We start from the raw sequence: 13,026 nt of genomic DNA, 5'->3' as shown, positions 1-13,026 counted from the left end.
TTAGGCTGAGCCTACACAAAGCCAGCAAGATCCAAATATTCCAGACCCTGAGGTTTGGACTGTGGCCTGCTTTTATCCTGATATTTGCTACAGTATAAATGAAGGGTTCTCAACCCTGACTGCACATTAGACTTGCCTGGAGGATGTAAGAACATGAGCAGCAGAAACACAACAAAACACCTCATTGCCCCACCCCTGGACTAGTTAAATCCCCAGGTGATTCTAATGTGCAGGCAGGGTTGAGACTCATTTACGTAGACATGATTTTAATCTACTTTTAAAATCAGTTAAACCAGCTCTCTGATGTCACTCAGATCTTAAAACACAGGTTGCTTTACTAGATTTTTAAAATTCTTCAGCTTTCTGACATCACGTAGCATAATACCATGGAAGTTTTTAGTCTGTGTCTTAAAATATAGCCTAGTTTTGGCTTTGCTAGAACCACAGTGATCAACTGAGCAGTCTATCTCATAGCATTTCCAAGCTGGATGCTCTTTCATGGGGCTTAGAGATAATGCAACTCCTCATTCTACAGGCGAGGAAATGTCGCCCAGAGATATTCTTTCACATATTTACTGTATTGGGGTGGGAAGAGAGGGAGAGAATGTGTGTGTGCATGCGCACGTGTGTGTGCGTGTGTGAGAGAGAGGAGGAGAGAGAGAGAAAATGACTGTTGTAAAAGACTTGTATTACTTTTATAAGTTTATGTAACTAGTTTTATCTATAATATGTCATGAAAATTCTCTAAGGATCAGGTTTACTTAACCTGGAAAAAAAATCAGTCAAAGTCCAAATGAATTGTTGAGAATTGCTCATCTGTTCTTCCTTGTGGATTCATACTCAAGTCCCGGCCTTGGCCTTTTGCAGAAAGCAAACAATAATTTTTTAAAAAAAAATTTCTATATTTTTACCCAATGTGCTTCTCTAAGAGGTAGTTCTTCTTTGCAGCCTTATTGGACGTATTTTGTTTCAGAGAGAAATCCTCTTGGCTTAACCTGAAATGTCCCAGAACAAATGGTGTGCTGTGTGAACAAGGCATTAGATTGCCAGCTTATGTGTCTGAGAGCTGTGGAAGGCTTGACTGTTGTGTTTTCCTTATTGACGTCGAAGTGAGTAATATGACAAGGTGGCTCACAGCAGGAAATAGGTTACTCATGTCATAAGCCAGGATTATAAGTTCAGGAGGGAGGAAGGAAATTAATGCGCATTGGATGAAAATTTATTCTTGGACTTTCCTCTATTAAAATCACATTACATTTCCATACTAGGTGATTACAAATGTCATATATCATGTGATATGTTATCTTAAATGCACATTTATGGCTTCTCAGGTGAATCTTAACCTATAGTTACAGTTATATCATATACTTGCATTATTTAGATTTACATATTCCTATATGTACAAAAGTGTGATCTCATGTACGTGATCTCATATGTACATTTATTCATGTTGTATCATTTGTACACATGATCACTGGCTTATATTTTTCCATTTTTTATTAAGCTTTATTGAGGTATAACTGACATGAAATAAACTTCACACATTTGAAGTGTACAATTTGGTAAGTTTTTACATATGTATACACCCATGAAACCATCACCACAGTCAAGATACTGAATATATCCATCATTCCCCAAAGTTTCCTTTTGACCATCTGTAATCCCTCTCAACCCCTCTCCACCTCCCTATTCCCTGTCCTAATCTGCTTTAATTTTACATTTTGTAGGTAGAATTTTATATAAATGGAATCATGAGTATTACTCTTCTTTCTCTGGCTCCTTTCAGTCAGCATGATTATTTCAAGATTCATCCAAATTGCTGCACATATTGATAGCTCATTCCATTTTATTGCTCAGTATTTACCACAATTTATTTATCTATCTACTTATTGATGAACATTTGGATTGCTTTCACTTTCTGGCTACTACAAATTAAGCTGCTAAACATTCATGTACAAGTCTTTGTATGAATATAGCTCTAATTTCTCTTTGGTAAATACCCTGCAACAGAATGTCTGGATTATATGTTAGGCATATGTTTGACTTTTTGAGAAACTGTCAGACTTTTCCACAGTGGTTGTACCATCTTTCACTCCTACAGTGGTGTGTGACAGCTCAGGTTGCTCCACATCCTTGCCAACACTTGATATGGTGAGTCTTTTTCTATTTTAGACATACTAGAGAGTGCACAGTGGTAGCTTGTGGTTTAAATTTGCATTTCCTCAATGACTAATGATTTTGTACATTTTTCCTTATGGTTTTTGGCCATCTGTATATCCTCTTTGGTCAAGCATCTGTTTAAATCTTTTGCCATTTGTTAATTGGGTTGTTTGTTTTTTTATGATTAAGTTTTAAGAGTTCTTTATATAACCTGGATACAAGTACTTGGTCAGGTCTGTAATTTGAAAGTATTTTCTCCAAATCTATGGCTGTTTTAAAAAAAAATTCATTTAACGGTGTCTTTCAAAGAGCAAAAGTTCTTAATTTTTGTGAAATCTAATTATTACTCTTAAAAAATGGACTGTGTTGTTGGTATTGTAGCTAAAAAATCTTTGTCTAACCCAAGGTCACAAAGATTTTCTTCTAGAAGTTTTATAGCTTTAGGCTTTGTATTTAGATCTATGATCCATTTTGAACTACTTTTTCATATTATGTGGGGTATGAATCAAAGTTCATTTTTTTTGCATGGGAATCAAATTTTTAAAAAAATACTTTCTTTTTCCACTGAACTTTGCACCTTTGTCAAAAATCAATTGACTATATATGTGAGGTGTATTTCTGAACTCTCTATTCTGTTCCATTGATCTGTATACCTATTATTACTCCAAAACCACATTATCCTGATTACTTGTAGTTTAAAATAAGAGCTGAAATCAGATAGTGTAAGTCCTCTAACTTTGTTCTTTTTTTTTTCGAAGTGTTTTGGCTGTTATAGGTCCTTTGAATTTCCACATGAATTTTAGAAGTAGATTATCAATTTCTACAAAATAGCTTGCTAGAGTTTTGATTAGGATTGCATTGAATCTATAGGTCAATTTGGGGAAAACTCACATTTTAACAATGGTGAGTCTTCCAATCCACAAACGTGGCAATTTCTCCATTTATTTAGATCTTTTTTTTCAGCAATGTTTTGTAGTTTTTGGTGTACTAGTGTTGTACATCTTTTGATAGATATATCTCTAAGTGTTTCATATTTTTGATGCTATCATGAATTTTTAAATTTCAATTTCTAATTGCTGCTAGTATATAAAAATACCATAGATTTGTGTATCTTGATCTTGAATCCTGAAATCTTCTTAAACCCACTTATTAGTTCTAGTAGTTTTTTTGTAGATTTTCTCCATAGACATATAAACATAAAATTTTCTCCATAGACAATCATGTTGTCTATGTAGTCATCATTTCTGGTGCCCATTATTCCTTTATATAGATCCATATTTCCACCTGGTATAATTTTTCTTATGCCTGAAGATTTCCTTTAATATTTCTTGTACTGTACATCTGCTGGTGATAATTGTTTTGTGGCTTTTGTATGCCTGAATAAGTCTATATTTTGCTTTCACTTTTGAGAGATATTTTCATCAGGTTATAGAATTCTAGATTGACAGATTTTCTTTAAAAGGAAAAGACGTTCTGGCTGCTTTGAAAATTTTTCTCTTTATCACTGATTTTAAGAAATTTGGGGCTGGCCCCGTGGCTTGGCGGTTAAGTGCTCGCGCTCCGCTACTCGCGGCCTGGGTTCGGATCCCGGGCGCGCACCAAGGCATCGCTTCTCCAGCCATGCTGAGGCCACGTCCCACATACAGCAACTAGAAGGATGTGCAGCTATGACATACAACTATCTACTGGGGCTTTGGGGGAAAAAAAAGGAGGAGAATTAGCATGGATGTGAGCTCAGGGCTGATCTTCCCCACAAAAAAAAAAAGAAAGAAATTTGATTATGATGTGCCTTGGTGTAGTTTTATTCATGTTCATTGTGCTTGGGGTTCATTGAGCTTCTTGGATCTATGAGTTTACAGTTTTCATCAATTTTCAGAAATTTTAGGCTATTATTTCTTCAAGCATTTATTTTCTGTCCCTTTTCTCTCTCCTCTCCTTTAGGGACTCCAGTGACTTTATTGGCTTATTTTAAGTTACCCAAAAGATAAAAAACTGTAGCCCAGAGATGAGACATAGAGAAGGTAACACAACTGGTCTTTGATATATCCTTGCAGAAGAAACAGAGGAAGGAATCATCAAGGTGAGATGGAGAACATGCTGGATGAAAAGTCAGAAGTTCTGTGTTGGAACTGCACCAAAATTAACTATGTCATTTTAGGCTAGTCCCATTATCTTTCTGGATCTCAATATTCTTAACTGTGAAATCTGGGAGTTTTTCTAAATGACACCCAAGATTCCCTCCAACTTACACATTTTTTGGTTCTGGGTGGGAGGAATTTTTGTAGAAGGAAAGGGAAAGAAAGGACAACAATCTCATATCCTCACACGTGCCTAGCATCCATTCATCTTCTCCCTTATTAGTATAACTAGTTTGAACAATTTGAGCTCAAGAGAGTTAGGGAACTAGGTTATTTGGACAATTCTCTCACTGAGAACAAATTTAAATTTTAAGGAATTTAAAAATTCCTTAAAAACATCAAGGAGCCTGACAAAATAGTAAGAAATTACTAGGGAAATCAGAGACCTAGAGAAATAAGCAGAATAGTGAAGCTACACTTGCCAATCCAAGGGAATTGATTTATTATTGGCCTAGATCTCTAAAGATAGGGATGTTCTAGTGACTGGGAGTTTCATGACATAATTTATCTTCATCCAATGGATGGGATAATGACATAACAGGATCCATTTCCACTATGAATTCCTTATTTAATATTAGTTAAAGAGAATTTTTGTTGTTTTTCCTGGACTTACAAATTTTCATTAGTAGTTGTGCTCAAGGATCAGGATGTTCTGTCTGGAATAAAAACTGTCATTATATAAGAGGACTCAAGCTGAGCTTTTAGATCATTAAACTACTTGACATGACCTCCAAGTTTTTATTTCACAGCCAGAAATTCTTAAACCATATTCCCTAGTCCTTTCATAGGTTCTAGAAAAGATGTGAAGGGCAGGCCCTCCCCCTCATTCTGCCACTTACTTTTCTGGTTGCTTTTCATTTCTTCCAAAAGTAATCATTTTGTGAAATTGAGTTGCAATACCATTCTTTTCCAATCCATCAGCTCAGATACTGATCACAGAACAGGTCAATGTGCTAGCTCCTAGCAAAGGCATTTCTGTTTTAGATTTGTCAAAATGGCCTTCTAAAGGCATGTGCTTATGATGCTTGAAGATTCAACAAAACTTCACTGGAGTCACTTTTAATTTGGGCTAAGAGGACGAACAACCCCTTTGTATCTCCTAGTTATCCATATTGGCCCACGGGGGTAGGAGGGTCATAGAAATAACTCTTGTTCAACCCAAGTCAAACCAAAGATTCCCCAAATATTGTGCTTAAACATTATAGCTCTAGAATTATGGTAACAAGGATATAAGCAGTGCTGGAGGTAAATGGATGCTCTCTTTTGCTTTGTATTTCCAAGATTCCATTTGCAACGTCTGTGTAGGTGTATGTCTACATGGCTTGGATGGTGGCTAAGGTTCCATGAGGAGTGTTAACTGCAGTGCTGTAGAGAGAATGTCTGAGGCTTACCCCAGTGGAAAAGTCTTTTCAGGCCTACTCTCTGTTTTCAGCCCCATCTCCTCAAAGGATGCCCTTTTAAGGATTTCATTCCCTGGGGCGAGGCCATTCCTCCATTCTCTAATTCCCCAAGAGACAGTCAAAATTGGGAAGGCTTATGTTTCTGTTGTTTTTCCTGGACTTACAAATTTCCAATATATAATTAAAATTGCACTATAGTAGTCTTGCCTGTAGTTTTCAGAAGCAAATTAGGCCATCAAGTAACCTTCTGGATCAAGAAGTTAGGAGCCTTTTACTCTAAATCAGTATACCACCTATTTATGGGAATGATATTTTGTAAAGCGTACAGCCCCTCTACACAACAACATACCTTTTACAACAAATATTATTGAGTACTCACAATGTGCCAAGCACCATTCTAGTGCTGGAAACAGAAGTCAATAAAAACAAAGTCTTCATCCTTCATCATTATCAGTTGAGATAACATTTCCTGGCCAGTTTACTCTAACAGCATAATCTTCAGCAAGATTTGAAGCATCATGAATTGCATTTATGTAGTAATTTGAGGATTTATGTTGATTTCAATTGCAAAGGAAATTACCATCTCACCACCTCACCACCCACCCCTGCCATAGCCCTCAGCAAACACACACATTCTTTATACTTCCTGGCTTAGATGGTTTTCAAACCAGGACTCATGATATCACTTATTTGTTTAAAAATACAGATTAAACATGAAAAGATTAGCTGCAGTTTCAAGTAGCATACTTACTGCATATTTATTTTGTTATAAGGTTTGAAAATTGAGAGAACTCTTTTTAGTGCCAAAATGGTAAAGAAAAATATGAAACACCATAAAAAGAATGAAGTCTAAGCTTTGACCTAAAATACCATACATTGACTCAGATTCTTTTTGCTTTCATATACCATGAGAGGATTTTTTTTTTTTCTGGCATTAAATTGACCTTATCTGTCAAACCCAAAGACTCAAGGCTGCAATACAGCATTCTGCCTTTGTTCTCAAAACCCTTTTACTACCTTATGTAGCTTTCAGGAAGCTAGACTTAAAAACCAATCATAATACAGTATCTCTTTCCATAAAAGATTTTCCCTTCATTCTAAGCATTTTTAAATATTTCCTAATGAATCCCAATTGGGATTCATTTGAGTTGGAGAATGACATAAAGATTGTTTAACTGGTTCTTGTTGAAGAGGAAAGAAAATCTTACTTGGAGAATTTATTTATTTAAGCTGCTTAAATTTAAGGGAAATGTCCTTCACCCCCTTCCACCCAGATGGGCTGTTCATTAGCTGGACTGAATCACCGAGCAAAAGAAGAAACAGTTTGGATAGAATATGCTTGCCACCTCTGCAACAAAAGCAGCAATGTACATGAAGGGTTTAATTCCCTTCATGTGGTCCAGGGCTGAGTGGAGATGGCAATGGGACATCTGGAACACAGAGGAACATATTCTCCTGATGGAGGCTGGTAATAGTGCAATTCCTCCCTGATTAGCAATCTAAACTATGCAGTCTCTTTGCACCTTTCATTCAGCCAAGGAGAGGCTATCCCACGTATGAACATCAGGATTCTAGGGGGAAGAAATGATTCAGCTGAGAAGAAAGAGCCAATAAGAATTTTAGCTCAAAGCTCAAGGCTGCACTGAACCTCATATGTTGAGAATAAACGTCATTGGAGAACTTGTTTTGGCTCTGACCCTCTAATTCCTATTGCTCTTAGGGATCAGAATCTCTGAGAGTGCTGGGAGAGAGGTTCATTCTTTTGTAATTTCACCTTAACCCCGACCAAGTGGTGTTATAGAGCCAGCAGGAAAAAACTGCTAACCCTCCCCCCATCATTTCTGTGACACTTCCATCTGGGTATCCAGATGGGAGAATTTCAGAAAGTCTGGAATGTGTAGACATTTCAGACACAAATTCCCACTTTCCTTTGCTCAATTCAGAACTGAACGTTGTTACTACTCACACTTTATTCATTCTTGCAAGTAGCTACTCTGGTCACCTGGCCAAAATAATGACCTGTCTTTCCTTATGGATGCTAGGTAAGTGGTATCTACTGGAAATGAAATAAATTTATCTTAAGGTATCCTTGGAAACAGAGAACAGATTTGGAACAGAGGACTATATGATATTACTAACTACATATCTTGTTTTTCTCCAATAGCTTCTATCTTCGTTTCTCTTGCCTGCTCATTCAGATACTCAACACTTCGTATCTTTACACCCTCTATTATCCCTTTCAAGGGCTAATTTAATTACCAGCTTCTCCATGAAAATGTTTCCTGCCATTCAAACACAGTGACTTTCTTCCTTCAAAATCACAGAACAGATTACATATTGAGAAACACCTTCTTTGTTTCTCTCCCACAGCACTATCACTTGTGCACAAAGACATTCAACAAGATATTTATTGAAAGGAGAAAGTACATCAGAACTAGATGTTGCCCTTAAGGAGCTCATAGTCCAGTGGAGAAGACAATTATAATACAGGCTGAAAGTAGTAAGAGAAATAAAGAATGTAAAGATAAATTACTGCCCTTTATAGTGTCACTTCAGACTGAGCAAATTCAGGGTAAAATTTGTGGAGAAGGTAATATGTACACAGAGCTGTGAAAGATGGATGAGTTTTGTGGTTCTAGAATTGGTGGAAAGGTCATTCCAGATGTAGGAAACAACCTGAGCTCCAAATCTGAAGGACGGAAAGTGTGGGTCATATGTGAAGAGCATGAAATAGTCTACTTTGATTGTAGTTTAGTCTATCAAGGGATAGTAGAAAATAGGATTTAATAGGAAGTTGGGGGGGCAGGTGATGGAGACTAAGGAGTTTATGAATTTGCACAGGGAAATACTGAAGGTTTTTGAGCAGAGGCATTAAATGCTTTAGGGTTGAGCTTCAGGAAAACTGACCTGGCAATAGAATGTAAGCTGAAATGGAGATGGTAGAGTTGGAAAGTTCAGTTAGGAGGCAACTGTATAGTTTAGAACAGAAGTAATGAGGTTGTAGCAGTGAATAGAGAGTTGACATATTGTAAAAGTAGAATTAGGACTTAGAAACTGACTAGAATTTGAATGGATGTGGAGGGTGGGAGAGGAGACACAGATAACTCCAAAGTTTTCAGTTTGGATGACTTGGAAAGCATTAATACATCAGCAATATGGGATACAGGAGGAAGAGAGGGATGGGGAAGAGAACAATGGATTTAGTCGAGGACATATTGCGTTAGAAGTGCTGGTAGTATATCCTTGAGACATCCAGCATGCAATTGGTTTATTACGTTCTGGAGCTCTGTACAGATCAGGGATAAAGTCACTAACATAGAGACCATAGGTGAAAGCATAAAAGAGCATATAGAGGGTATAGTGAGAGAAAGGAGAACCCTATGGCAACTCAAACCTATGACACATGTGTTGAGGAGGTAGGTAATGAAAGAAGATCCAAAGAAGAAAGAAAGAATGTTCAGAAAGCAAGGGAAAAAACCAGAATACAGTATCATAGAAACTGACAATGGAAAGTTTTAACAAAAAAGGACTTAGCCAACAATGTTGAATGCTGTAATGAGTTTCAGAAGAATTACAGGAAAATGGTCATTGGATCTGGTATTGCAAATTATTAATTTTTAAGAAATCTGTTTTTGAAGAAGCCAAGCATTTTAAAGGATTAGTGAGTAAATTAGAGAGTGGTACAGAGAAAAGAGCTCTTGACTGGGAACCAGAGAACCTGAGTTCCATCTTGGCCCTGCTGTTAAGTAGCCATATGACCTTTTAACCTTTCTTAAACTGTTTCCTAGTCTTCAAAATTTTATAAAATCTCTTCCAATTCTCACTTTCAAAGATTCAACCTGTGTGCCTAAACCATACAGAGATACTGAGCTACAAATATGGATTAGATAGAGGCCAGTTTCACTACTTGTGTAAAAGTGAGGCCATTTCTAAGTGTTTCCTAATATAGAGAAATTGAGATGACATTCTTAGAGTATTTCCTGCAAGCAATCCAAGTTGATGAGGTTCCTTCCTCCAGCTCCTCTCATTCCCAGTCTGTTATCCTTTACTTCTAAAAACTGACCTAAGACATTATCCTTGGTTTATCCAGTGACATGTTCTATAGCTTAAAATTAGAGGATGTCACCAAAAGCCTTTTTTGTTTGTTGAAATCAGTTGGGTAATATTTACAATCAGTATCCCCAAATCATGGCTTTCCAGCCTCATGTGATCATATACCAACACAGGAACACTTCCTGAAACTCAATGTCTCATATCACATGCTCCCAAAATTACACCAGGAATATGTTGTTCAAGAAGAACCCAGATGCACTGAAGAACGAACATTTGCTTTATTTTGGGGCCTTATATCTATTGGGATCCCACAGCAATACAAATTCAGAATCAGTAAAATGTTAAGGACTACAAATCTTTTAGTTGGGTCCAGACACATAGGCTAGTGATATATTCTAAGTTGGTGTAGATGTGAAATAGTTCACTTTGACTGAATTCTCTGATTAAAGTTAAAAAATACAATTCTTTGTCTTAACAACAACAAACCACAAAGTAGGATAACTTTCTCTTGCAGAGACACCAGTAAGTTTTCCTGAAGTTCTCATCCCTTGCTTTTCCTCCTAAAAGGTTGACCTGTTCTTTCTTGAGAATTCTTCCTTGCCTTAATTCCAAATGGATATTGTAGAAAATAAAGGAAAAATTTAAACTTTGTTTTTAAAAGAATGTATATAATTCAGCTCTGAATTCAGTGGAGAAAAAAGGAAGAAAAGGATAATAGCATCTATTGTGCACCTGCCACATGCTAATCATGTTCATATACATTATCTCATTCAAGCCTGACAATAACACTCTGCAGTAAATCTAGCTTTGATGGTAGAGATAAGAAAATTGAAACTCAGAGAGGTTAAGCTATCCTCTCAAGGTCAAATGGCAAGTTATAAAACTAGGATTGAAACAAGAGCTGTCTGGGTCCAGGGCTCAAGCACTTCCTTCTCTACCATGCAGTTCAGTCTAGTAAAAAATTCACTCTTGAAAGGATCTTAGCATTTTTGGAATAAAAGAGTATTAGTTAGGATTCTCTGGAGCCTCCAAATTCCCTTGTATCTGCACTGATCCTACCAAAAAAACAAAACAAAACAAAACAAAAAACCCACAACACCACCACTCACCCTTAGTTCCTCTCCCAATTGAAATTCAGCACCAAGGACAGTTCCTGAGGCATGTTTGCGGGAAGCTGTCTTGGATTCTGTTACTGAACTCACACCCCCATTCTTTGACTTCCCAAGTGGCACTTAGAAAGAGACGAGGAAACGTAAGAAAGTGTAATATGGGATCCTCTGACACCATGGTGGAAATTAGCACATTTCCCAGAAGACCAAGATAAAAATGCATGTGAGAAGAAAAAGGGGACGAAACAGATGGGGCAATAAATGGAGGCGGAATGAGCTCATCAGGATTCCCAGCACACGGTTTAAGTCCATACGGGGCTCTCAGCTGACCTGGGAGCCAGGAGACATAGTGAATGAGTGGGTGGTTACTATGCTGCAGCATCAGTTACACTAAGAGATTAGGTGGAGCTGATTCACTGCTGCAGATCTGCACGACTTTTCAAATGGAGGAAAATCTGTGGGCCCTGGTCTCTGCCACTCATATAACCATCCTCATGGGTAGCATGAGTCAGATATGCAGGATCCTTCAGGTAGACAAGGTTGTTGTGCTGTGAGTAAATCGAGGGTGAGTTTTCATGTTATTGAGAGCGAATTTCAACCACAGTTACAGCATCTCCTTGTGTGAAGGTTTACCTGCTGTATAGACAAACATCCTGCCTTCCCATGCTCAGACAAACATCCTGCCTTCCCATGCTCACCCTTGGCTACAGGTGGTTCATAACACAAGCATAACACAAACACAAAAAGCAAGGCTCTGAAACATTCATCACACTGAACAGTGATTCTTTCTCAAACTACCAGCTCTTGAGCATAGACGGAAGGGCCTTTGAAGAGTCTAGTCTAATCCCCTTATTTTTAAACCACTTAGCTAGTGACAAGAGTTGGTATTAGGATTCAGCCTCCTCATTCCTAAGCCAGTAGACTTTCCACTGCACCAGGAAGACAAAATAAAACCCTAAACAGCATATATCCTGTTAACTAAGCCCTCTAATTATACCGTCTCCAAAGAAAGTCACATCTTAAATGCCTGGGTCTTTCCCTCTGGGCTTTGACAATTTCACTGATCACTTCCCATATTGGAAATCTCTTGAGAAATTTAAGAGTAATTATTTTGGGATACATGCTTTGCTATTTTTATGTCTTGTACACTGCTTTCTTTGTTCAGGAGGAAGTTAGAATTCTGGAAATACACTTGATTTTATTTAATTATTAAAAGAACAAGCCTCTATTTCAAGTAGTTGCAAATAGGAATTTATCAGTCTGTGTCAAGAAAGGATATATGGAACAATATAGACTAGGCTACTCTATTGTCATATCCAGTTAAGATCTATCTAGGTCTATGAGTAAAAAACCACCAAACTTACGAGTGAAATTTGGAAAGTCAAATCCTTATTTAGATAATTCTGAACATGTCTGGATTTGGTACCTTATGGAATCATCTAAAATGTAACATTTTATAAAGTGCTTTGCAACTCTGTTATCTTCATTAATGCAATTTGTATATATGTGGGCTCATTTGAACTTCTGGAGTTTTCAAGGAGCTGAAATAAGAAGATGTAGGAGGAATGAGTCTATTCAAGGTCATTATTTATAATGTGAAACTGATACTTCCCAGCCACCTAGACCAATAGAGACACTAGTCCATTACCTGACCCCTCATTCCCCACCCCATACTTTTTCCAATAATGAACATGCTTACCTGAACCATCTTTACTTCCACTGTCCTCTGCTTTGGCTATTGTGTAGACCGGATTTCCTGTCTCTAATGTTTATCCATGAAGAGATTTTCATGAATAGAACTTCTCTTGTAATTTAGCAACACTGTCCTTGAAAACTCCACAACTATTTACATAACAGAAGCTATTGTTTGAAGTACAAAGCAGGTCAAAATTTGGTTTCTGGAGATTAATCACTGCAGTCTATTTTATATTATCATAATAATTTCATTTATTTTGATACAATTTGTTTCCAGAAGCAACCTCAGCTTCTGCGCACAAGTGACAAATCCATTTGTTTCTGGTATAATGGATAATGTGATTAATGACCTTGCAACAGGATTTCTTAAAAACAGAGAGAAAAAAATAAAGATTTCCATTTATAATGTGCAGTAAAACGGCTCAGTCTGTAGCTGTGCATCAAAATCTCTCTGAACTTGTTGGTAAGCCA

The sequence above is a fragment of the Diceros bicornis genome, chromosome 26 (assembly GCF_020826845.1).
Source record: "Diceros bicornis minor isolate mBicDic1 chromosome 26, mDicBic1.mat.cur, whole genome shotgun sequence".
NCBI classification, from domain to species: Eukaryota; Metazoa; Chordata; class Mammalia; order Perissodactyla; family Rhinocerotidae; genus Diceros; species Diceros bicornis.
This window is presented reverse-complemented; position numbering follows the sequence as displayed.